Raw genomic sequence first — 24,086 nt, 5'->3', positions numbered from 1 at the left:
ATTAGCATAAAAACAGTCACCCAGAAATAGACCCATGAATATACAGGCAACAATATTTGACAAGGGCACCAAGATATTCAAAGGGGAAAGGATACGCTACTCAATAAATGATGTTGGAAAAACTGGATATTCACATGCAATAGAATGAAATTGGACCCCTATCTTATACCACTCACAAAAACTAACTTAAGTGAATTAAAGACTTAAATGTAAGACCCCAAACTGTAAAAGTATCAGAGGAAAACAGGGGAAAACCTCATTGACATAGGTCTTGGCAATGAATTTTTGGATACGACATCAAAAGCTCAAGCCACAACAGCAAAAACCGACAAGTGGGACTACATCTCTGTAATAATCTATTGCACAGCAAAAGAAACAACAAGCAAAATGAGAAGGCAATTTATGGAATGGGAGAAAGTATTTGTAAACCATTTACCTGATAAGGGGTTAATATCCAAAATATATAAGGAACTCATATAATAGCAAAAAAAAAAAAAAAATCCAATAAAAAATGGACAGAGGACTTGATTAGACATTTTTCCAAAGAAGACATACAAATGGCCAACAGGCCATGAAAGGATATTCAACATCACTTCTCAGGGAAATGCAAATCAAACCCACAATGAGATATCACCTCATACCTGTTTGAATGGTTATCATTAAAAAAACAAAAAAACAAAACAAAACAAAAAAACCAAGAGATAACAAATGCTGGCAAGGCTGTAGAGAAAATGGAACCCTTGTTCCATACTCTTGGGAGGAAAGTAAATTGGTGCAGCCACTATGGAAAACAGTATGGAGTTTCCTCAAAAAATTAAAAATAGAAGTACTATATGATCCAGCAATTCCACTTCCGGGTATATATCTCAAGGAAAGGGAAACACTACCTGAAAGAAATAGTGCCACCCCAATGTTCGGTGCAGCATTATTCACAATAGCCGAGACATGGAAACAACCTAAGTGACCATGGATGGATGAGTGGGTAAAGAAAATGTGATACACACACACACACACACACATACACATACACACACGCTTGATCATTATTCAGCCATAAAAAAAAAAAAAAAAAGAAATCCTGCCATTTGTGACAACATGGATGGACCTAAAAGGTATTATGCTAAATGAAATAAGTTAGAGAAAAACAAATACTGTATGTTCTCACTTACATGTGGATTCTAAAAAATGTTGAACTCATAGAAATAGAGAGTAGAATGGTAGTTGCCAAGGCCTGAGGGGTGGGGAAGTGGAGAGATGTTGAACAAAGCATACAAACTTCCAACTCTAAGATGTAAATTCTGAGGATCTAGTGTACAGCATGGTGACTATAATGAACAGTACTGTATTATATACTTGAAAGTTGTTAAGAGAGTAGATTCCACAGCCCTTTATTTTAATTACTTGTTACTTATAATTAAATTTGTTAGGTGATACGTCTCTCTTGTTATTTGCTCATCGATGTTTCCCCAGGGCCAAGTTAGTGCTTTATGTAAGACAGGCACTCCATAAGCTCTTATTGAATAAATGAGTGCAGTGTATGAAAGAGAAATTATTTTTGAATATCCTTTAATCCATTCTAATTTATATAAAAAGAAAGTCAGGTAAAAACTTTGCTTTTTTACTATTATTTATAAAAACTTACACTTTATAAACTGATCATGAGATGCTGTGTCTGAGAACGACTGTTGTAGAAGAAAGAGTAAGAAGATCATTCCGGTCCCAGTTTTATCAACCATTGTGTCATCTTGGAAAAGCCACTTACATTCTCTGAATTGGCCAGAGGGTTAAAAGCCCTTCTGGAATAGGGCTGGGTTTAAATAAATAAATGTGATACCATCCTTAGGTTTCTCACTTGGAAAATGGTGATAATTCTAATTACTGCCTGGGCATACGTAGAGCTATTTGATAACATAATATGAGTTCTTTTTAAAAATTATGAGTTTCTATATACATTTAAAGTGCTTTCGTCATTAGAATCAATACAAGTCCTGCTAGGAGATAATAATGTTAAGAACTATAGGAAACTGAAGGCTGGCTTGAGTTTTGACTCAATCAGGAAACAAAGTAGAGTTCTGAGAATGGACAGAGATGGGAGGTGAGGTGCTTTAGCTAATTTTTTTTTTTTATTCTTATATTATCCCCATACATTACATCATTAGTTTTAGATGAAGTGTTCTATGATTCATTGTTTGTGCATAACACCCAGTGCTCCATGCAGAATGTGCCCTCCTCAACACCCACCACCAGGCTAACCCATCCTCCCACCCTCCTCCCCTCTAGAACCCTCAGTTTGTTTTTCAGAGTCCATCGTCTCTCATGGTTCGTCTAAAAGAGGTAGGTTTTTATCAGATTGGTATTTGTCACGTTCTAGAGCACCACTGTCCAAGGTTAGCCACACACATAATTTTACATTTTCTGGAAGCCACATTTTAAAAAGTAAAAAGAAACAAGGGAAATAAATATTAATATACTTTGTTGAAGCCAATATGTCAAAAATATTATTTCAACATATAATTATTACATAAATGACTAATGAGATACTTAACATTCTTTCTTTATACTGTATCTTTGAAATCTGGTGTTTACGCCCACAGTATATTTCTTTTTTTTTTTATAAAGATTTTTATTTATTTATTTGAGAGAGAGCACATGAGAGGGGGGAGGGTCAGAGGGAGAAGTAGACTCCCTGCCGAGCAGGGAGCCCGATGCGGGACTCGATCCGGGGACTCCAGGATCATGACCTGAGCCGAAGGCAGTCGCTTAACCAACTGAGCCACCCAGGCGCCCTACGCCCACAGTATATTTCAATTCAGAATCACCACCCTGCCAGTGTCCAGTAGACACATGCGGCTGGTGGCCACTGCATTGGACAGCCAGGCCTAGAGCACGGAATGATCCCATTGCTAAGCCACGTAAGCTTTCCTGGTCTGACCCAGAGATACTGGTATTGCTGGAGTTAAACAGTAAAATCGTAGTTATTTGTATGAATGTGAAAACATTTCAACTGAATTATTAGGCACCAGTCGATTTTCTCATAAAAATGGCACCATAACATAAATTTCTTTGGAGCAGGCCAACCTCAACTGGCCTAAGTCACAAATCCTTACAGTACAGTACCAACCAAGGCATCTCACAGAATTTACATTCAGAATTCCTTCCAACACTAGGTCCATACCAGCTCCGCATGATTTTGGGGGTGGGACGGGGTGAGGTAATGGAGCAGGAGAGGGAGTGGCCACCAACACACCTTGCTTTTGCCTTAAATCTCAAGTAATTGAAATAAAAGTAAGTACACACCATCTGAACGGTGACGATTGATTGCTGACCCAAGCCAAATCTATTATCACTCTAACCTTTGTTAAGTAAGCAGAGTGCTCAGTTCTTCAAGAAACATTTACAGAGCATCTGTTACCTGCCTGGCCCTACGCAGTGCCCTGAGGTTTCAGTGGACAACAAAACAACCCAACCTTTGATCTCACAGGGAGAGGCACAAGGCAACGGGGAGTCCAAAGAAATAAGGGATTGTCCTCAGGGGCCTCATAGTCTAGATGGAGAGGAAAAAACAGTATTATAAAATGCTTAAAAGGAGAAGGCTCTCAGGAACATTAATGTCGGTCATATTCGGAGAACATCCATCGAGAAGCCCTACAAAACACCCCCACTTCCCTGAATACCTCAAGCTCTCAGTGGGAGAGTTAGGGGCACAGATTCCAGAGGCAGAGCTATGCTTATGTTTGGGTTTTGATGCCTGCCAGTCCACGTTCACTATTTTTCTCACCCCTAATTAAATAAGCAAAGCATCTACTGAGTCACCCCACTCACTGTGTCTCACTGGGCAAATGACTAACCTCTCTACACCTCTGTTTTTCATCTGTAAAACAGGGCCAATGCTGACCTCACAGGATTGTTGTGAAAATTAACTGGAAATAAGTGAATTAGTCACTGCAGAACCTGGCACAGCACGAAGGACCAGTAAACAGGAGATGATATGGTGATGAATCCTCAGCTTTGAGGCTTTACACATTCTGTTCCCTCGAGAAAGTATGCCTGTGGGACAATTCCAGATGTGTATTCAAAATCCAGCCCACATGCTCCTTCCCAGAACTCCCTGGGTAGAGCTGGCTAATTCCTCATGATTTTATTCACAGTCCTAAGGTTACATGTAGAAGTTTATTTAGATGCCAGTGCTCAGAGGCAGGGTCAGGAGTCAGGAGATGAGAACACAGTCAATGAGATGTGGGTTCAAATCCTAGTGATAATACTCATTTCCAAGGGTAACCTTGGGCCAACGAAATTCCCCAAGCCTTAGTTCTTCATGCATAAAATAGGGATTTTAAGACCTACTTGCAGCGCTGCTGGAAAGATAAAAAGAACATGGGAGGATGTGCCTAAGGATCTTAGCATGCTGCCTGGCACAAAAGAAGAGTCAAATGATACAGGGCAGACCATAAACTAAATGGCCTTGAGGCCCCGCATGATGTAGCCTCTGTCTGATGTTAGCTTTGTTTTGTCTCACTCTGCTCTCCACTTACTCTGTTCTAGCCACGCTGGCCTCTGTTCTCTTTCTCAAGTGTGCCCCAGTGTTTCTTTCCTTAGAGGCTTTGCACTTGCCATTCCCCCTGCCTGGGATGCTCTTCCCCTGATCTCCCCAAGGCTGCCACTTACTCACCCTTAGGGTTCAGCCTACCTAGCATCTCACAGGAAAGTCTTCCCTGACCACCCTATCTACAGTAGTGCTCCCCAGAGCTAATGTCTAACAGAGTGACCTGGGCCCCATGCAATACCCTTACAGCCATGATCACAGTCAGTAGTTAACTTCTTGAAGATACACTTATTTAGTTGAATTGAACATGCATATGGAAAAATACATGTCATAAGCACAGAGCCTGGGAAATCTTTGTAAAGTGAACTTTCTAATAGAACCAACTCTCCTATCAAAATAAAGAATATTACCTGGACCCCAGAAGCTCCTGGAATGTCCCCCATATCATCGCCCCTCTCCAAAGCTGACCACCAGCCTGACTTCTACCATCATAGATGAGTTTTGCCTGGTTTCGAACTTGATGTCAGTGCAGTCATGCATTATGAGATTCTGCCATGTGGCTGAGAGTATCAATAGTTTGTTCATCCTCATTGCTAAGTATTCCATTTTATGATTCTACCACTATTCATCTACTCTCCTGTTGAGGGACATTTGGACCTTATTTCTTTATTTTAAAATTGTGCTTGCTTTTCATTACCTCTCCCCATAAGAACATACGTTTCATGTATACAAGACCCACATCTATCTTGTTTACTGCTGTGCTTCTAGTGCCTAGCACATAATGGGCTCTAACCAAATATTTGTTGAATGAATACAACTTGAACTTATCAAGTGTTTAAGGTATACCAGGCGCCATGTTAGGCTCTGGAGATATGAAATGACCAAGGCACAATCTTAGCTCTCAGTTTCCTTACACTGTAGTCAGGGATCACATATTCATCTTTGATTCCTTAGCATCCTTTTGATGACTCTGTGAGTGAATGAACTTAGGAGCTCACATAAATAGCCAGTCTAAAAACTAATCTGTGGATTTATGTCTGGTTTAAAGTTAACCGACCTAGATAGGATTGAACACTGAAGGTGACCTTGCATGAACACACTGAAATAATTGGTCCCGAGTAGCTGACAGGACAATTCTAAATAGACAAGCAGGCTTCTATGGGCCACTTACAAAGAGAACGCTCCTAAAATAGAAGTCCATCTAAAAGCACTCAATATGTATAGAAGCCACGTGTGCATCAGATCAGAATTCAGAATTGAAGTAATGAGTTCCAAGAGCAGAAATCCTGAAAAGATGAAAGGTGATTATTTCAGAGGAAAGAGCTGCAGCACGTTCTGCTGGCGCTAGTCCAGCACTCTGGGCTCAGCCCACCTCATTAAGCAGGGCCTGAAAATTCTCACTGCATTTCAGGCAGTTTGTAATGTACTGAACATTCTGGAGAAGCACGACCTGGGAAATAACCGGAAGAGAAACCGCATGTCCTAGGGGCTGGTCTCGGGAGAGGCAGTGCCGAAATCAGGGCAAGCACAGGCCAAATCTTGGCTTTAACACAAGTCTTTGGGCAAGTAGTTAACTTTGGTTTTCTCCTTGGTAAATAGGCGATCTTATCTACCTTACAGGGTTTTTGTGAGGACCGGGTGAGATCACGTATGTAAGGCGGATAGCATAGTACCTGCCATAGAATAAGGATTTGATTAATAAAAACAATGACAAGAAGTATTATCGTTATGATGTAGTTTTGCCTTTTTCCTTTCATTGATCTTTTATCTTCTTCAATGCTTTTTTCCCCTTTGTTTATTCAATCTTTTGAAATTTCTCTGATGCGGTATTCTTCGTCCCCTCCTCCTTGGTCCTCCCATTTGAGAGGCTGAAAAGCCAAATACTCTTTTCCCATCTCCCTTCCAGCTATAGGTAGATATGCAACAGGGGCAGACAGCTACTGGGGATCTTCTGGAAAAGTTTTTGAATAAAATCCTTATAAAAAGGAAACTGCTGCTGATATAACCCTTTCCTTGGGCCAAGAGCATCATAGAGATGTTGGCCCTTACACTTTTGAGGGGTTGAGCAGATGTTTGTAAACACCTATCTCTGCCCTTCTTATGATGCAAGAAAAAATGCATCATTTTTTTAGTTCAAATCACTGTGTTTCCTTCTACTTGCATGCAAAGGCTTTCCCAATAGCTACCTGAAGCTTTCTCTAGGCATAAAAGAAAGTATTCTTATTAACGTGTGTATCACTTACTATGCCTCCTATCACAGCAGCAACCATATTATAAAAGAGGGAGAAGCAATATTTACCCTCAAAGAATGGATCTAAAATGGTAGCATTCTAAGCATAGGCAATAGATAGTAGGAAGCTGTTTTGGGGTGTAAGGAGATGTTCCCGTTATACCCATAACTGAAGTCCATCTCTAATGTATAAGGTCAGTATTGTATATTACAATCTAGTAACATGAGCTATGCTTTTCCGTTTTTAAAAAAATTGAAGTATAGTTCACACACAATGTTATTTTGGTTTCAAGTGTATAACATACTGATTCAACAACTCAGTATCTGATGCTGTGCTCACCCCAAGTGTAGCTACCATCTGTCACCATACAACACTATTACAATACCATCGACTATATTCCCTATGCTGTACATTTTATCCCCCAACTTATTCATTCCATAACTGGAAGCTTGTATCTTTCATTTCCCTTCACCCATTTTGCCCATCCCCACAGTCCCCTTCCCTCTGGCAACCATCAGTTTGCTCTATTTGTGGGTCTGTTTCTGCTTTTTTTTTTTGTTTGTTTGTTTTTTTAAGATTCTACATATAAGTGAGATCATATGGCATTTGTCTTTCTCTGTGTGCTTTTTCTTTTTAAGGAAGAAATCATTATTTGGGAGAAAAGTAGTTTTTAAAACTCTACTTCATTATAGAAAGCTGATAGGAACGTTAAGTCAACAAGTGCTTTGAAAACCAAACTTAGCCTAGAGAGGTAAGAGCAATGCTTATTTAATTTTCTTTCTTTAAAGCTTATCAAAAATTTAAATTTATACTGGTCCATTAATTTTATTAAAAAATAAAATATCCTCTTCCTACAACTAGATTAAAATACTGTCTGGCCTAAATGAAGTCTTGAGTCTAGGAAATCTAGAAGTTGTATCATCCTAACCAAGTATTTACTTATTTACATAAAATTCTCTTCACCTTCTATATTATGGACATTTGCATAATGTATTCTGAAAAAGGTGTTTTAAGTGAGTTTCATTCATTTGGCTTGAGTAAAAAAAAAATCCATCTGAAAGCCTTCATCATGGGAAACTATCACTGAATTATTCTGCAGTGGAAGTTGAAGGGGCAAAAATACTAAAGATGGGAGGTTATAAATAATAAGCTATAACCTGGGACTTCTCTTTGCAACATGGTTTCCCCAAATTCAGCCATTCAAGTTAACACCCTCTCCATATACCAACCAGACTACAATTTACTTTATATTTTGCCTTGAATGTATTGCAAGTCACTTCATTTTTTTTTAAACTGAAACTTGTTCTAAGGAATAATATCTAAGGAATAATGAAATCATAGGCTTTATGTGCTAGCTATAGTTAAAGTAGATAGCTACTATTACCTTGCATACATCTACCACATTTTAGGAAGTGCTTCTTTAGAAAAGAATTTAAAATCTACTACAAAAGTTCTTGCTCATTAAAAAAAATTTTTTTTAGACTAGCAGCCACCGAATATCTTTAAGTTAGTTACTGCTTTTTAAAAACTAACTCTGAATTTTTAAATCATTAAGTAATAAAGAGACCCACTAGCCAGGTTATTCCTAAAGACCAATTTGTTCAGAAAAGAAACAACAGAGGGTTCTCTGACCGAAAGGAAAGTGGCCTTGTAAACAACATGAAACACTGCCTACTCTGGGATTCTCTCAGAAAAAAATTATTTAGTAGAAGAACAAAAAAATTTAAGAAAACTGAATCTAGAAACGGAGTCAGGATAACAGTTGGATTAGAAATGGGATGAGAGGAGAAAAAGGATAGAGATGGGGAAAAGAGCAGGAGCAAGAGATCCCTACACACACCGAAGATCATCTGAAAAGTTGGGTCACATGTCCTGCCACAGAACAAAATATGTGTAATTTAAAACAACAACAACAACAACAACAACAACAATATACTCTTCTAATTTGGAGACACTTGGGCAATATTCACCTAGATTCTTCTGACAGGTGGTCAAACATGGAGTTTTAGGCCCAAAGTCCTCATTAAGAAGTGCCTTAGTGGCAAGAGTTCTCAAATATTTTGGTTTCAGGTCTCTTTACACTCTTAAAATTTACAGACTACAAAGAGCTTCTGTTTATACAAGTTATGTCTATTGATATGTACTGTAATAGATGTTAAAACTGGGAAGTTTCAAGTATTTATTAATTTGTTAAAAATAAATTAATTGCTCATTAATCTAAACAATCCACTTTTATGAAAATAACTACATTTTCCAAAACAAATATTAGTGAAATGAAATGGCACCATTTCATAGTATTGCAAATCTCCTTCAGAGATTAATAGAAGGCCGTTGGAATCTCATCTCTGTTTCTGCATTCAATCTGTTGTGATATGCTGTTTTAGTTGAAATATGTGAAAAAAAAAACTGGCTTCCCACAAGATATGTTTCTGGAAAAGGGAGAAATATTTTAATAAGCATTCATAAATGTGGAGAGTCTTATTTGATATGATACCAATGCTCAACCAGTGATATTTTCTTAAAGGTTAGTTGGAGTATGAAATTGGAAACCATAGGAATGAACTATTACCTTAAAATTCACTGGTCTTTCTTGCTTTTTGAAAGAATCTTTTACCCATGCATGTTTTGTTTAAATACCATACATTGGTCATATGGAAAATATTAGTTCATTGAGTTATGTAAATATTCCAAATATTGACACATTTCATTACACAACATGTAAAGTATCATATCACTTAAAAATCACCACTGGCATCACAAGAAAAGTCTTTGGGTGTTGGAAAACTGTCAAGCTTATAGTGGTGGATTGAAAGCTCAAATTTTATCACTGGCAAAAAATACTGTTAGCTGTTTTTCTTGAAGTAACAGGCTCCCTTACAGGCTCCCTTCATTTATTTTCCAGATAACATTTGGGAAATGCCTAAGTTTGAATAACCTTTGTTTGTCTGTCAGTTGTTCTTTCAAGTAAAATTTTTCCGTTAAGAAAAAAAAAGGGGGGGCGGAGCAAGAAGGCGGAGGAGTAGGAGACCTGGATTTCGTCTCCTCTCAGGAATTCAGCTGGATAGGGATCAAACCATTCTGAACACCTACAAACTCAACAAGAGATCGAAGAAAAGAAGAGCAACAACTCTCTCATCAGAAAAGCGACCACTTTCTGGAAGGTAGGACGTGCGGAGAAGTGAATCTGAGGCGATATTTGGGAGGATAGACGGCGGGGGAGGGGCCTCCGTCGGCCGCTTCTCGCAAGTGATAGAGCCGCGGAGCACAAAATCGGAACTTTTAGAAGTTGGCTCCGCCGAGGGACGTCACTCTGGTGGCTAAGCGGGGGGTGGAACCCTCCGGGACAGTGTGGTCTCAGGACCCGCGGGGTCACAGAAAGACCGGGGGTGCCTGAGTGCGGCAGAGCTCCCAGGTATCGGAGCAGGGAAGCCGGCTGCAGAGGCGGAGCCCAGGCGCGGGCTCTCAGCTCGGGGTTGCCATTGACCGTGATCCGCGGCCCAGTCGGGCCCCTGCTCCTCCAGCAGGGACCCAACAAGCGGCAGATCCGGGGACACTCACCTTCCTCCCCCGGGAGGAGCCGCGCGGGAGTGCACCGCAGGGATCTGCTGGGTTTGGAGACTCCACCCGGGGTCGGGTGCCAGAGAGAGAAATGCGCGGTCACAGGCCGGGCGAGCACGGAGTGCGGCCGGAGACCGGGGGGACGGGAGTGACTGACGGCTTTTCTCTGGGGGCTCACTGAGGAGCGGGGCCCCGAGTTCTCAGCTCCTCCAGGGCGGAGATTGGGAGGCCGCCATTTTCACTCTCCGCCTCCAAAGCTGTACGGAAAGCTCGCAGGGAACAAAAGCCCCGGAGAGCAAACCCGAGCAGATTACTTAGCCGGGAGGGGGCAAGGGCGGGGCAATTCCGCCTCCAGCAAAGACATTTGGAAACCACGGCAACAGGCCCCTCCCCAGAAGATCAGCGAGAACAGCCGGCCAAGACCAAGTTTACCGATCAATGAGAACGGCAGAACTCCAGCGCTAGGGGAATACTGCACATAGCATCCATGGCTTTTTTACCATGATTCTTTAGTCTTTTAAAGTTAATTTTTTTTTAACTGTCTTTTTGTCTTTTTATTTCTTTTTGAATTTTTCTTTTTCCCTTTTTCAACCAACATCTTATCAATCCCTTTTTTTTTAAAAAAAAAATTTTATTTTTCATTTTTAGAGTCATATTCTATCCCTTCATAGTAGTTACCCACATTTTTGGCTTATATATATAAGTTGTTCTCTCTTTAAAATTTTGAGATAGTTTCTTCTAACAGATTAAAATATACCCTAAATCTCTAGTATATGGTGTTTTCTATTCCCCTGCCTGATCATATTCTCGCCCTTTTTTTTTTCTTTTTCTTTTTTCTTTTTTTAAATCCTCTTCTTTCTTTTTTCAAACAACTTCTTATCAATTCCTTTTATAAAATTTTTTATAATTTCCATTTTTACAGTCATATTCCATCCCTTCATCATATCAACCCTTATTTTTGTACATATATAAGTTTTTCTTTCTTTAAAATTTTGGGAGGCCCTTTCTTCTAAAAGACCAAAATACACCCCAAATCTAGTGTGTGGCACTGATCTATATACCATATAGATCATATTTGATCACATTCTGGTTTTTTTGTTGTCATTGTTGTTTTGTTTTCTTTGTTTTTGTTTTTATCTTTATCTTTTTCTTTTTCTTTTTTTTCTTTTTCATTTTTCTCTCTTTCCCTTTCTTATCCCACTACTTCAGGTCTTTTCTGATTTGTTTAGAGTATATTTTCTGGGGACGTGGTTACTCTGCTAGCATTTTGTTCTCTCATTAATCTATTCTCCTCTGCACAAAATGACAAGACGGAAAAAATCACCTCCACAAAAAGAACAAGAGGTAGTACCGACTGCCAGGGACCTACTCAATACGGACATTAGTACGATGTCAGATCTAGAGTTCAGAATCATCACTTTAAAGATACTAGCTGGGCTTGAAAAAAATATGGAAGTTATTAGAGAAACCCTTTCTGGAGAAGTAAAAGAGCTAAAATCCAACCAAGTAGAAATCAAAAAGGCTATTAATGAGGTGCAATCAAAAATGGGGGCGCTAAGTGCTAGAATAAATGAGGCAGAAGAGAGAATCAGTAATATAGAAGACCAAATGATGGAAAATAAAGAAGCTGAGAAAAAGATAAACAACTACTGGATCATGAGGGCAGAATTCGAGAGATAAGTGATACCATAAGACGAAACAACATTAGAATAATTGGGATCCCAGAAGAAGAAAGAGAGAGAGGGGCAGAAGGTATAATGGAGCAAATTATAGCAGAGAACTTCCCTAATTTGGGGAAAGAAACAGGCATGAAAATCCAGGAAGCACAGAGAACCCCTCTCAAAATCAATAAAAATAGGTCAACACCCCGACATCTAATAGTAAAACTTACGAGTCTCAGAGACAAAGAGAAAATCCTGAAAGCAGCTCGGGAGAAGAGATATGTAACCTACAAGGGTAGAAACATTAGATTGGCAACAGACCTATCCACAGAGACCTGGCAGGCCAGAAAGGACTGGCAGGATATATTCAGAGCACTAAAAGAGAAAAATATGCAGCCAAGAATACTCTATCCAGCTAGGCTGTCATTGAAAATTGAAGGAGAGATAAAAAGCTTCCAGGACAAACAAAAACTAAAGGAATTTGCAAACACAAAACCAGCCCTACAGGAAATCTTGAAAGGGGTCCTCTAAGCAAGGAGAGAGCCTAAAAGCAACATAGACCAGAAAGGAACACAGACAATATATGGTAACAGTCACCTTACAGGCAATACAATGGCACTAAATTCCTATCTTTCAATAATTACCCTGAATGTAAATGGGCTAAATGCCCCAATCAAAAGACACAGGCTATCAGATTGGATTAAAAAACAAGACCCATCGATATGCTGTCTGCAAGAGACTCATTTTAGAACCAAAGACACCCCCAGATTGAAAGTGAGGGGATGGAAAACCATTTACCATGCTAATGGACACCAAAAGAAAGCTGGGGTGGCAATCCTTATATCAGACAAAGTAGATTTTAAACCAAAGACTGTAATAAAAGATGAGGAAGGACACTATATCCTACTTAAAGGGTCTATCCAACAAGAAGATCTAACAGTTGTAAATATCTATGCCCCTAACATGGGAGCAGCCAATTATATAAGGCAATTAAAAACAAAAGCAAAGAAACACATCGACAACAATACAATAATAGTGGGGGACTTTAACATCCCCCTCACTGAAATGGACAGATCGTCTAAGCAAAAGATCAACAAGGAAATAAAGACTTTAAATGACACACTGGACCAAATGGACTTCACAGACCTATTCAGAACATTCCACCCCAAAGCAACGGAATACACATTCTTCTCTAGTGCCCATGGAACATTCTCCAGAATCAATCACATCCTAGGTCATAAATCAGGTCTCAACCGGTACCAAAAGATTGGGGTCATTCCCTGCCTATTTTCAGACCACAATGCTTTGAAACTAGAACTCAATCATAAGAGGAAAGTCAGAAAGAACTCAAATACATGGAGGCTAAAGAGCATCCTACTGAAGAATGAATGGGTCAACCAGGAAATTAAAGAAGAATTAAAAAAATACATGGAAACCAATGAAAATGAAAACACAACTGTTCAAAATCTTTGGGATGCAGCAAAGGCAGTCCTAAGAGGAAAGTATATAGCAATACAAGCCTTTCTCAAGAAACAAGAAAGGTCTCAAGTACACAACCTAACCCTCCACCTAAAGGAGCTGGAGAAAGAACAGCAAATAAAGCCTAAACCCAGCAGGAGAAGAGAAATAATAAAGATCAGAGCAGAAATCAATGAAATAGAAACTAAAAGAACAGTAGAACAGATCAACGAAACTAGGAGCTGGTTCTTTGAAAGAATTAACAAGATTGATAAGCCCCTGGCCAGACTTATCAAAAAGAGAAGAGAAATGACCCAAATTAACAAAATCATGAATGAAAGAGGAGAGATCACAACCAACACCAAAGAAATACAAACAATTATAAGAACATATTATGAGCAACTCTATGCCAGCAAATTAGATAACCTGGAAGAGATGGATGCATTCCTAGAGATGTATCAACTACCAAAACTGAACCAGGATGAAATAGAAAACCTGAACAGACCTCTAACCACTAAGGAAATTGAAGCAGTCATCAAAAATCTCCCAAGAAACAAAAGCCCAGGGCCAGATGGCTTCCCAGGGGAATTCTACCAAACATTTCAAGAAGAATTAATACCTATTCTTCTGAAACTGTTCCAAAAAATAGAAATGGAAGGAAAACTTCCAAACTCATTTTATGAGGCCAGCATTACCTTGATCCCAAAACCAGACAAAGACCCCATCAAAAAGGAGAATTACAGACCAATATCCCTGATGAACATGGATGCAAAAATTCTCACCAAAATACTAGCCAATAGGATCCAACAGTACATTCAAAGGATTATTCACCATGACCAAGTGGGATTTATCCCTGGGCTGCAAGGTTGGTTCAACATCCGCAAATCAATCAATGTGATACAATACATTAACAAAAGAAAGAACAAGAATCATATGATCCTCTCAATAGATGCAGAAAAAGCTTTTGACAAAGTACAGCATCCTTTCTTGATCAAAACTCTTCAGAGTATAGGGATAGAGGGTACATACCTCAATATCATAAAAGCCATCTATGAAAAACCTACAGCAAATATTATTCTCAATGGGGAAAAACTGAGAGCTTTCCCCCTAAGGTCAGGAACGCGGCAGGGATGTCCACTATCACCACTGCTATTCAACATAGTATTGGAAGTCCTAGCCACAGCAATCAGACAACAAAAAGAAATCAAAGGCATCCAAATTGGCAAAGAAGAAGTCAAACTCTCACTCTTTGCAGATGATATGATACTTTATGTGGAAAACCCCAAAGACTCCACCCCAAAACTGCTAGAACTCATACAAGAATTCAGTAAAGTGGCAGGATATAAAATCAATGCACAGAAGTCAATGGCATTCCTATACACCAACAACAAGACAGAAGAAAGAGAAATTAAGGAGTCGATCCCATTTACAATTGCACCCAAAACCATAAGATACCTAGGAATAAAACTAACCAAAGAGACAAAGGATCTGTACTCAGAAAACTATAAAATACTCATGAAAGAAATTGAGGAAGACACAAAGAAATGGAAAAACGTTCCATGTTCATGGATTGGAAGAACAAATATTGTGAAGATGTCAATGCTACCTAGAGCAATCTACACATTCAATGCAATCCCCATCAAAATACCATCTACTTTTTTCAAAGAAATGGAACAAATCATCCTAAAATTTGTATGGAACCAGAAAAGACCCCGCATAGCCAGAGGAATGTTGAAAAAGAAAAGCAAAGCCGGCGGCATCACAATTCCGGACTTCCAGCTCTATTACAAAGCTGTCATCATCAAGACAGCATGGTACTGGCACAAAAACAGACACATAGATCAATGGAACAGAATAGAGAGCCCAGAAATGGACCCTCAACTCTATGGTCAACTAATCTTCGACAAAGTAGGAAAGAATGTCCAGGGGAACAAAGACAGTCTCTTCAACAAATGGTGCTGGGAAAATTGGATAGCCACATGCAGAAGAATGAAACTGGACCATTTCCTTACACCACACACAAAAATAGACTCCAAGTGGTTGAAAGACCTCAATGTGAGACAGGAGTCCATCCAAATCCTAAAGGAGAACACAGGCAGCAACCTCTTTGACCTCAGCCGAAGCAACCTCTTCCTAGAAACATCGCCAAAGGCAAGTGAAGCAAGGGCAAAAATGAACTATTGGGACTTCATCAAGATAAAAAGCAAAGGAAACAGTCAACAAAACCAAAAGACAACCGACAGAATGGGAGAAGATATTTGCAAAGGACATATCAGATAAAGGGCTAGTATCCAAAATCTCTAAAGAACTCATCAAACTCAACACCCAAAGAACAAAGAATCCAATCAAGAAATGGGCAGAAGACATGAATAGACATTTTTCCAAAGAAGACATCCAAATGGCCAACAGACACATGAAAAAGTGCTCAATATCGCTCAGCATCAGGGAAATCCAAATCAAAACCTCAATGAGATACCACCTCACCCCAGTCAGAATGGCTAAAATTAACAAGTCAGGAAATGACAGATGTTGGCAGGGATGCGGAGAAAGGGGAACCCTCCTACACTGTTGGTGGGAATGCAAGCTGGTGCAGCCACTCTGGAAAACTGTATGGAGGTTCCTCAAAAAGTTGAAAATAGAGCTACCATATGATCCAGCAATTGCACTACTGGGTATTTACCCCAAAGATACAAAAGTCGGGATCCGAAGGGGTACGTGCACCCGGATGTTTATAGCAGCAATGTCCACAATAGCCAAACTGTGGAAAGAGCCAAGATGTCCATCGACAGATGAATGGATAAAGAAGAGGTGGTATATATATACAATGGAATATTATGCACCCATCAAAAGGAATGAGATCTTGCCATTTGAAACGACGTGGATGGAACTGGAGGGTATTATGTTGAGTGAAATAAGTCAAACAGAGAAAGACATGTATCATATGATCTCACTGATATGAAGAATTCTTAATCGCAGGAAACAAACTGAGTGTTGTTGGAGTGGGGGGTGGGGTGGGAGGGATGGGGTGACTGGGTGATAGACACTGGGGAGGGTATGTGCTCTGGTAAGCGCTGTGAATTGTGCAAGACTGTTGAATCTCAGATCTGTACCTCTGAAACAAATAATGCAATATATGTTAAGAAAAAAAAAGAAGAAGAAGGTAGCAGGAGGGGAAGAATGAAGCGGGGGAAATCGGAGGGGTGGACGAACCATGAAAGACGATGGACTCTGAAAAACAAACAGGGTTCTGGAGGGGAGGGGGTTGGGAGGATGGGTTAGCCTGGTGGTGGGTATTGAGGAGGGCACATTCTGCATGGAGCACTGGGTGTTATGCACAAACAATGAATCATGGAACACTTCATCTAGAACTAATGATGTAATGTATGGGGGTTAACATAAGAATAAAATCTAAAAAAAGAAAAAAAAAAGACTAGTTTGGTTTGACAACTCAATAACACAAGTCCCTTTCCATAAGACAACCACTGCCTGCCCTTGTTACACAGCTGGGGTGCTTGATGTATATTTACCATTTCATTCTACAAAGTATTAAGAGAATGTGTACTCTGGGTCAAAATTTAACACAGCTAATTTCTACAGCTTTATCACGAAGAGGATTCAGGGACGGTTTTCGTACAGTGAGCTCATGGCTACGAGGAGGACAATGAGTGTAGTCCGGCACCACAGCCTTGGTTTGCATCAAGACACCAGAAGTTTTACTCACCACCACTTTTGCATCATTAGTGCAAATGTCAATACAGTTGGGGAAAAAGGAAGTAATGTCTTAGTATGATTGGGAATATCACCCCAGGGGTTTACGGACCACACTTTGAGAACCAGTGTGAATCGGTGAATCAATGAACCTGACCAGCTGTTAATGCTGCAAGGTAGAGAGTGGTATAATCAGATCCTTGAGAGGTAGGTGCAGGTGCCCAAGTGCAGAGTCTGGGTTTAATTCTGAGCAGGATGGGAAACCACAGAAGTGCTTTATGCAAGGGAGTGACATGATTTGAAAGCAGGCAGGATTAGGGAACAGTAATGAGTTCTCAGGTTCATTGCAGAATCAGGACAATGTTTCCCGCAAGCTGTGATAATCTGAGGAGAGGAGGATTTTGAAGTGTCTAGAATCTCAGTTGGCTGAGAAGTCAGGAGAAGAAGAAGTGGCAGGGCAAGTGGGAGAAGGGAGGAGACGGGGATTCTAGGATGGGGGAGTCAAGAAAGATGAGAAAGTGTGGGGCCTTGTTGTAGGGACACGATAAGAATTTCTTTTGTCAATTTATAATTCAGACTCTGCTGACTAGAAAAATAAAAAGAGTAAGAACAAGAACAAGGGGGCACCTGGGTGGCTCAGTCGTTAAGCGTCTGCCTTCGGCTCAGGTCACAATCCCAAGGTCCTGGGATCGAGCCCCGCATCGGGCTCTCTGCTCTGCAGGAAGCCTGCTTCTCCCTCTCCCCCTCCCCCTGCTTGTGTTCCCTCTCTCGCTGTGTCTCTCTCTGTCAAATAAATAAAAATAAAATCTTTAAAAAAAAAGAACAAGAACAAGAAGAAAGAGGATTAGAGGCTGCTCTCAGTATAAGCATCGAGCATGCACAAGAGAGCTGTCCAAAAATAAAGTCACAACAACCTTTTGCAAATGAAACAGCAGATAGTTCCATTTGGCTGGAGCCCAGATTAAAAGCATGCTAGCACAACATATGAAATCACTAAATCACCAAACACCATTCTGAGTCTTACCAGGTTTAATAGTGAACTTATCAATAGCAACTATCTCCAGAAAAGAAGTTGAAAAAAATCTAAATGCAGTCTATGAATAGGTTATGGAAGATTCTCTAATGTAACACCTCACAAACTGAAACTGGGAGCTTCACTGAAACTGATTTAGATAAGAACCTTGCTCTGTCGGTCATGAACAGCGAGAAAAGGTACGATTGATTGGCAGGCATTCTTCAGGCTGCTGGAATGTTTGGAGGGATGTGGAGACCTTAACTGGTTCTGACAATCTCTGTTCATGACCCAGAATTGCAGAGAAAAAATGGGACAAAGTCAGAAGGTGCTCTGCAACTGGGAAATACTAAAAACACAAGCATAAACCCTAAGTAATGGAAACGATGGACTTTAATTAATAGTAATGTACCAGCACAAGCTCATCACTTGTACCAAATGTAGCACAGTCATGAAAGATGCTAGTAACAGGGGAGACTGTGTTGTGGGGAGGGGGGATACCGAATATATGGGAACTCTCTGTACTTTCCACTCAATTTTTCTGTAAACCTAAAACTGCTTCAAAAAATAAAACATATTAATTAAACACACACACACACGGAATCAGATTTTCTATAAAGGAACCCAAATATAGTAGCACACACAATGCAGACGTAAGCCTGCACAAGGGGGAACAGAAAATCCTGCCATTGACGCTTGTCCTGAAATTCAGAAGCAGAAAAGCATAACAAGCCATCGGTGTTTTTGAGTTCCCGCACCTCATGGCAAAGTAAACTACCTGGGTTGTGCAGAGGTTTCAGGGAACTTTCTGCACCCACAAATGAGTTCTGGCTTATTAAAATGATATTGATCATTGACTCAATTCCTTCCCATGAGATTTTGTGTTCCTGATATTTTAAAGGCATTAGTGATTTAATTACCCCTACTGCATCTGACAGAGACATAGTTTTGGTTCCTTTTGGAAGCAGCCAAGAGGCTGAACTTCAAGTTGAGTCAGACCGCTTGTCCTACCAAGATACAAGCGGTGTTTATTTCATGCCTTGGTAAGCACTTAGGTAGACTGCATGGAATATTACTGAAATCTCTTTGAAGAAAGTTCCTTTTTTATCTCTTGTAATATCTGTCTGCAATCAGGAAGCAATATGTTTTTATGTTGTATCTAGAATATTGCCCCTATGGTTGGTTAACAATAATTCGATTTTCATTTTCCTGCAAGTCTTCACAATTCCACTTATGCCTTCATTTTGGGGGGATAAGAATGTCACTTAAAGGCCTTTCCTTTTCCCTTCACTTTCTTCACTTGGCTAAGACTTACCTGTATATCAAAATGCTGCAAGAAGGCCACTTCCCTCTGATGGCTCCCCCCAGTCACCCTTTCTCTGAATTCCTTCATTCCCTGCCTCTTGGCATTTATTATATTATAAATATTAATGTAAAGCATGGAGTCTTATGTCTGTTCTTCTCACCAAACTGTTAAAGAGAGGAACCTTGGGGCGCCTGGGTGGCTCAGTTGGTTAAGCGACTGCCTTCGGCTCAGGTCATGATCCTGGAGTCCCGGGATCGAGTCCCGCATCGGGCTCCCTGCTCGGCAGGGAGTCTGCTTCTCCCTCTCCCACTCCCCGTTTGTGTTCCCTCTCTCACTGTGTCTTTCTCTGTCAAATAAATAAATAAAATCTTAAAAAAAAAAAAAAAGAGAGGAACCTTTTTTTTTTTTTTTAAGTGGGCTCAACAACGCAGGGCTCAAACTCATGACTCAGAGCAACACCTGAGCTAAGATCAAGAGTTGGATGCCTAACCAGCTGAGCCACCCAGTCACCTCGGAACCTTCTTTTTTTAAATCACTGAGCCTCGGGTCGATAGCAGCCAAGAAACCCAATAAATTTGGGGGCTCAGCCTTTGTATCAGTATTGCTCACGTAGAAAATATTGATACCAGCAACCCTACTCACTCAGAAGGGGGTGGAGACCCAAGTGTGCACAAGTTTAGAAACTTCACAAACACTTCTGAGGCACAGCCGAAGTTGAGAGCCCCTGCAAGAAATACTACTTCCTGAACGAAATGAAGTACGGTGTATTTTTATATAGGATTAAAGGCATTTTCCTAGTCTCTTGCACATGGATTGAATAGTCCTCAACTTTATGGGAAATAGAAAATAGATTTTTCTATGCCATTCCAGAAGACTAAGCTAGCATTAGATAGAAAGTACAGGAAAGCTGATTTAGGGGCAATATGAGGACAGACTTTCTATTATTTGGAATTTCTGGAAAATGGACTAGGTTGCCTTTGATTCAGAGATTCTTGTTACTGAGAGCATTTGGTTGTTTAGAAGGGATTCATCATTGAACTAAGAGTTGGAGTATATTGCCCCTTGCATACAGAGTTTATGGTACTTTATTCTACAGAGGCATTTTCCAATCTTAGAAATGTATAATCAGCAGAGACAGGGAGCAGTTAATTCTAATGATAAATAAACCTCTGGCTTTGCAGTTCCTCCTGGGAAAGCTGCCCCTGATGTGCTAGTAAAGCTCTAACAACCAGAGCTCTGTGTGAAGGGGAGAAGAACACTGATTTGTAGCATTTGATGGTTTCCATGATGTAAATATTTCCACCATGATGGATCTCAGGCTACCAATGTGACATTATTTGGCTCAAAACTTACCCGGAAATGTAACATGCTGTCTTGAGACCTAGTTCAACACACCACTGAAAAGCTGCCCTCTTTTCTCCTCATTTCTTCCATTCCTCTTCATCTTTTATCACCATATAATTCATGACTAGGAATAATTTAAGTTGAAACTCCAAGAAAATTCATCTCACTTCTTTAAAATCTGGAGTTCTTATTTGAATCAAGCAACTGGGAAATATTCATTCAGGGACAAATAGTCTCAATGCAGAGCTTTAGCACATACTTGTAATGCTTTACCTCCCAGCTCCCACTCCAATTTTAATATTAAACTCAAGTAAAAGGTCATCTCCTCCAGGAAGCTGTCTCTGAACATCAAGATAAAGCTCTGTACATCTATGGATCTTTAAAATTGCAATTCTCACCACCCTTGTATTTATTTGTCGAATGTGCTTCTTCCCTACTATAATGTGCCCCTAAGGGCCGGAAGTGAGTCCGTCCCGCTCACTACTGAATTTTCTGCACTAGCAGAGTGCCTCATACAGAGAAGCTACATATTCAGTATTTGTTAGATAAATGAACATATCATAAAATACAGCTGGATATTTTTTTAAAAGTCTAGGTAGGGAATGAAGATGACTATGTGCTCTTCCCTCCTCCACCACCTTTGAACTCTGTGACTTTGAGCTCTAATTCCTCAGTTTGCTGGTCTTCAAGCGGAGATACTGATACTTACATTTTGGTTTCTCAGAGATTAAACTAGGTAATTTATTAAGGAAAATTATCTAAAACTTGGAAATAAAGGTGAAAAGATGACTGTATTACTTTTTGTTGTTGTTGTTGTTTTGGTCACATAGGGCACTTTCAACCAAATCTACCCAGATGTCACCTCATGTTCAGGAGAATTCCAAGTTTGTTTGATTTATTTGTTTCTATTCATTAGGGCCCAGACTCTGTGCAGTTAGAGATTAATTTGTAGAATATGGTAAGCTGCAAATGATTTCTGTCTGGTCGAAAAAGATAACCTTCAAAGTTACACAGCTTTATTGATCTATAGGACACTAATCAATTTTGAATATAATTTAGTAAACTTATTTTAGCACTACCTTACTGGCTGACTGAATAAATCTCTCATCCTCTAATGCTCTTTGAACCAGCTTTTCCATCTTGTTGGTACTTTTGATAAGGAGTTAATAAATCTTTGATAAATGTTCATTGTGTATTTATATGTGAGTCATGTTCTTAGGTTCCGGAAAAATATACTTTGACAATATATAAGGACTTATCATAGAACTTGGCAGTTCAGTGCTAAGTGTTAGTCCTGGTCTTTGTCTCCAGGACTCAGTTTCCACATGTATAAAGAGAAAAAGTTGGGCTGATGCTTATCAGGGTCCAATCTGCTTCATGAGCTATGATTCTGGCTGCTAATGTGAATGAGACCCATCGGACAGGAATACGTGAGATGTAAGAGATGTGTCTTCCTGAGGGTGAGAGGACATACACTACTGTATTCACAAGACTGATAACTAAGAGCCACAACCAAGGGCTGACCTCTCAGTCTGTCTGCAGTATGTTTACTGCCCTGAGGGCTCACAGCAGACAAAACCACCAGCCCTTTTCCACTAAGTGGTCCGCTGCCAAACATGTGAGAGCAGCGAATCTGCAGGAAGGAAAAACTTGAGGGTTTCTTAATAAATTTGCCAATTTCTATTAAATGAATAAAATCCTTCAAAGACTACTAAAATACTAATGGTCAGCGAAAAAGAATTAAATTATCTAAATAGCTGTATATCTAATAAAGAAATTTAGTTCCCAATTTAAAACCTTCCCACAAAGAAAATTCCAGGGCCAGATGGCTTCACTAGTAAATTTTACCAAACATTTAAGAAAAAACACAGGTGGTAAAAAAATTCAGAAAACAGAAGAGAATATACTTCCCAACTCATTGTATAAAGCCAGCATTACCCTAATACAAATATGGGATAAAGATAATAGAAGAAAAAGAAGGCCAACATCCCTCACAACTATTGACACAAACCACTTAGAGCATTTTAATAAATCAATTCAAATAATATATATATAGGAGGATAATACATCATGACCAAGTAGGGTTTTTCCCAGGATGGAAGGTTGATTTAACATTTGAAAATGAATCAATACAATTCACTATATTAATAATCAAACATGCAGCCTTTTCATTTAGAACTCAGTATGTCCCTGCTTATTCAGTTTATATTTTATGTCCTGAAATGTTTCATGGATTTTTTTTTCATAAAAATTTTACATATCTTCTATCAGATTAATTCCTCTGTAATTTATATCATTTTGTTAATTCCAGAACTTGTTTTTCTCCCCACGTTTCAACTCTTTTAAATCGATGGTGTCTTCTGAGAGAGATGTTATCTTACAAATAATAACAAACATAACTTTTTATAGTCAATAGTTAATGAAACTTACCAATGTATTTTATCAATTAAAACAAATCAAATAACCAGGTCCTTATATTTTGGAAATTCATACTTAAATATTTATAGATGTAATGATGTTGTGTCTGGGATTTGCTTCAAAATAATTCAGTAGGGAGGCATGAGGACTATAGATTAGCCATGAAGTGACGATTAATAAGCTGGATGAGTGCATGAGGGTTCATTACACTACCCTCTCTACTTGCATATACATTTGCTATATGTATAATTTAGAAATAGTTTTTTTAAAGATAGTGAGTGATCTCACTCTGGTGGTAGTGATGGTTGGGGTGAGGGTAGGGAATATCAGTGACCAGGGTTATTTGTGGCAATTTAACTTCCCCACCATGATACTGAGTCTCGACCTCCTAACACCATGAGTTTCATGCGATTTTACTGTACTTCAAATATTAAAAAAACTGGATTTTGAATGTCATACACTTTAAGCCTGGCTTTTCCCATCCAGCAATTTCTTTGGTTGATACCAAAGTTGCCTTCTTATAGAACTACAGTTCATAATGCAGTTCACCCAGTTCTTAATAGTAAGATCTCTGGGCACTCCTCAAACTAACAGAACCCATACAAAGAATGCAAATGTGATGCCTTAAAGACCCATCGACTTCCCACCACCCATCACTGTCTGGGGTAATTAAGCTGATGATAACAGGATTGGCATAGTCAGTAGAAAAATGGCAGAATCAACACTTCCACTCTTACTCCTCCTCAGCCATATTATAAGGTAAAAACAAAGATCAGCTCCTCAAATTTATCAAGCCACCAGCCCTCCCCATTTTAAAATTATGAGGAAAAATATTTGATGTATGGAT

General features: G+C 39.5%; 1 protein-coding gene across 7 annotated transcripts in view; it reads right to left on the bottom strand.

The window, feature by feature from the left end:
• The window catches only part of CADPS (calcium dependent secretion activator), a 476,998-nt gene that overhangs the window by 363,397 nt on the left and 89,515 nt on the right, over window positions 1–24,086 (bottom strand). The gene's annotated exons all lie outside the window — the stretch shown is intronic.

This window comes from Mirounga leonina, unplaced genomic scaffold (genome assembly GCF_011800145.1).
Source record: "Mirounga leonina isolate KUSES-001 unplaced genomic scaffold, KU_Mleo_1.0 Mir_94, whole genome shotgun sequence".
Taxonomy (NCBI): domain Eukaryota; kingdom Metazoa; phylum Chordata; class Mammalia; order Carnivora; family Phocidae; genus Mirounga; species Mirounga leonina.
The sequence above is the reverse complement of the archived record's forward strand: the minus strand, read 5'-3'. Positions and strand labels throughout refer to the sequence as shown.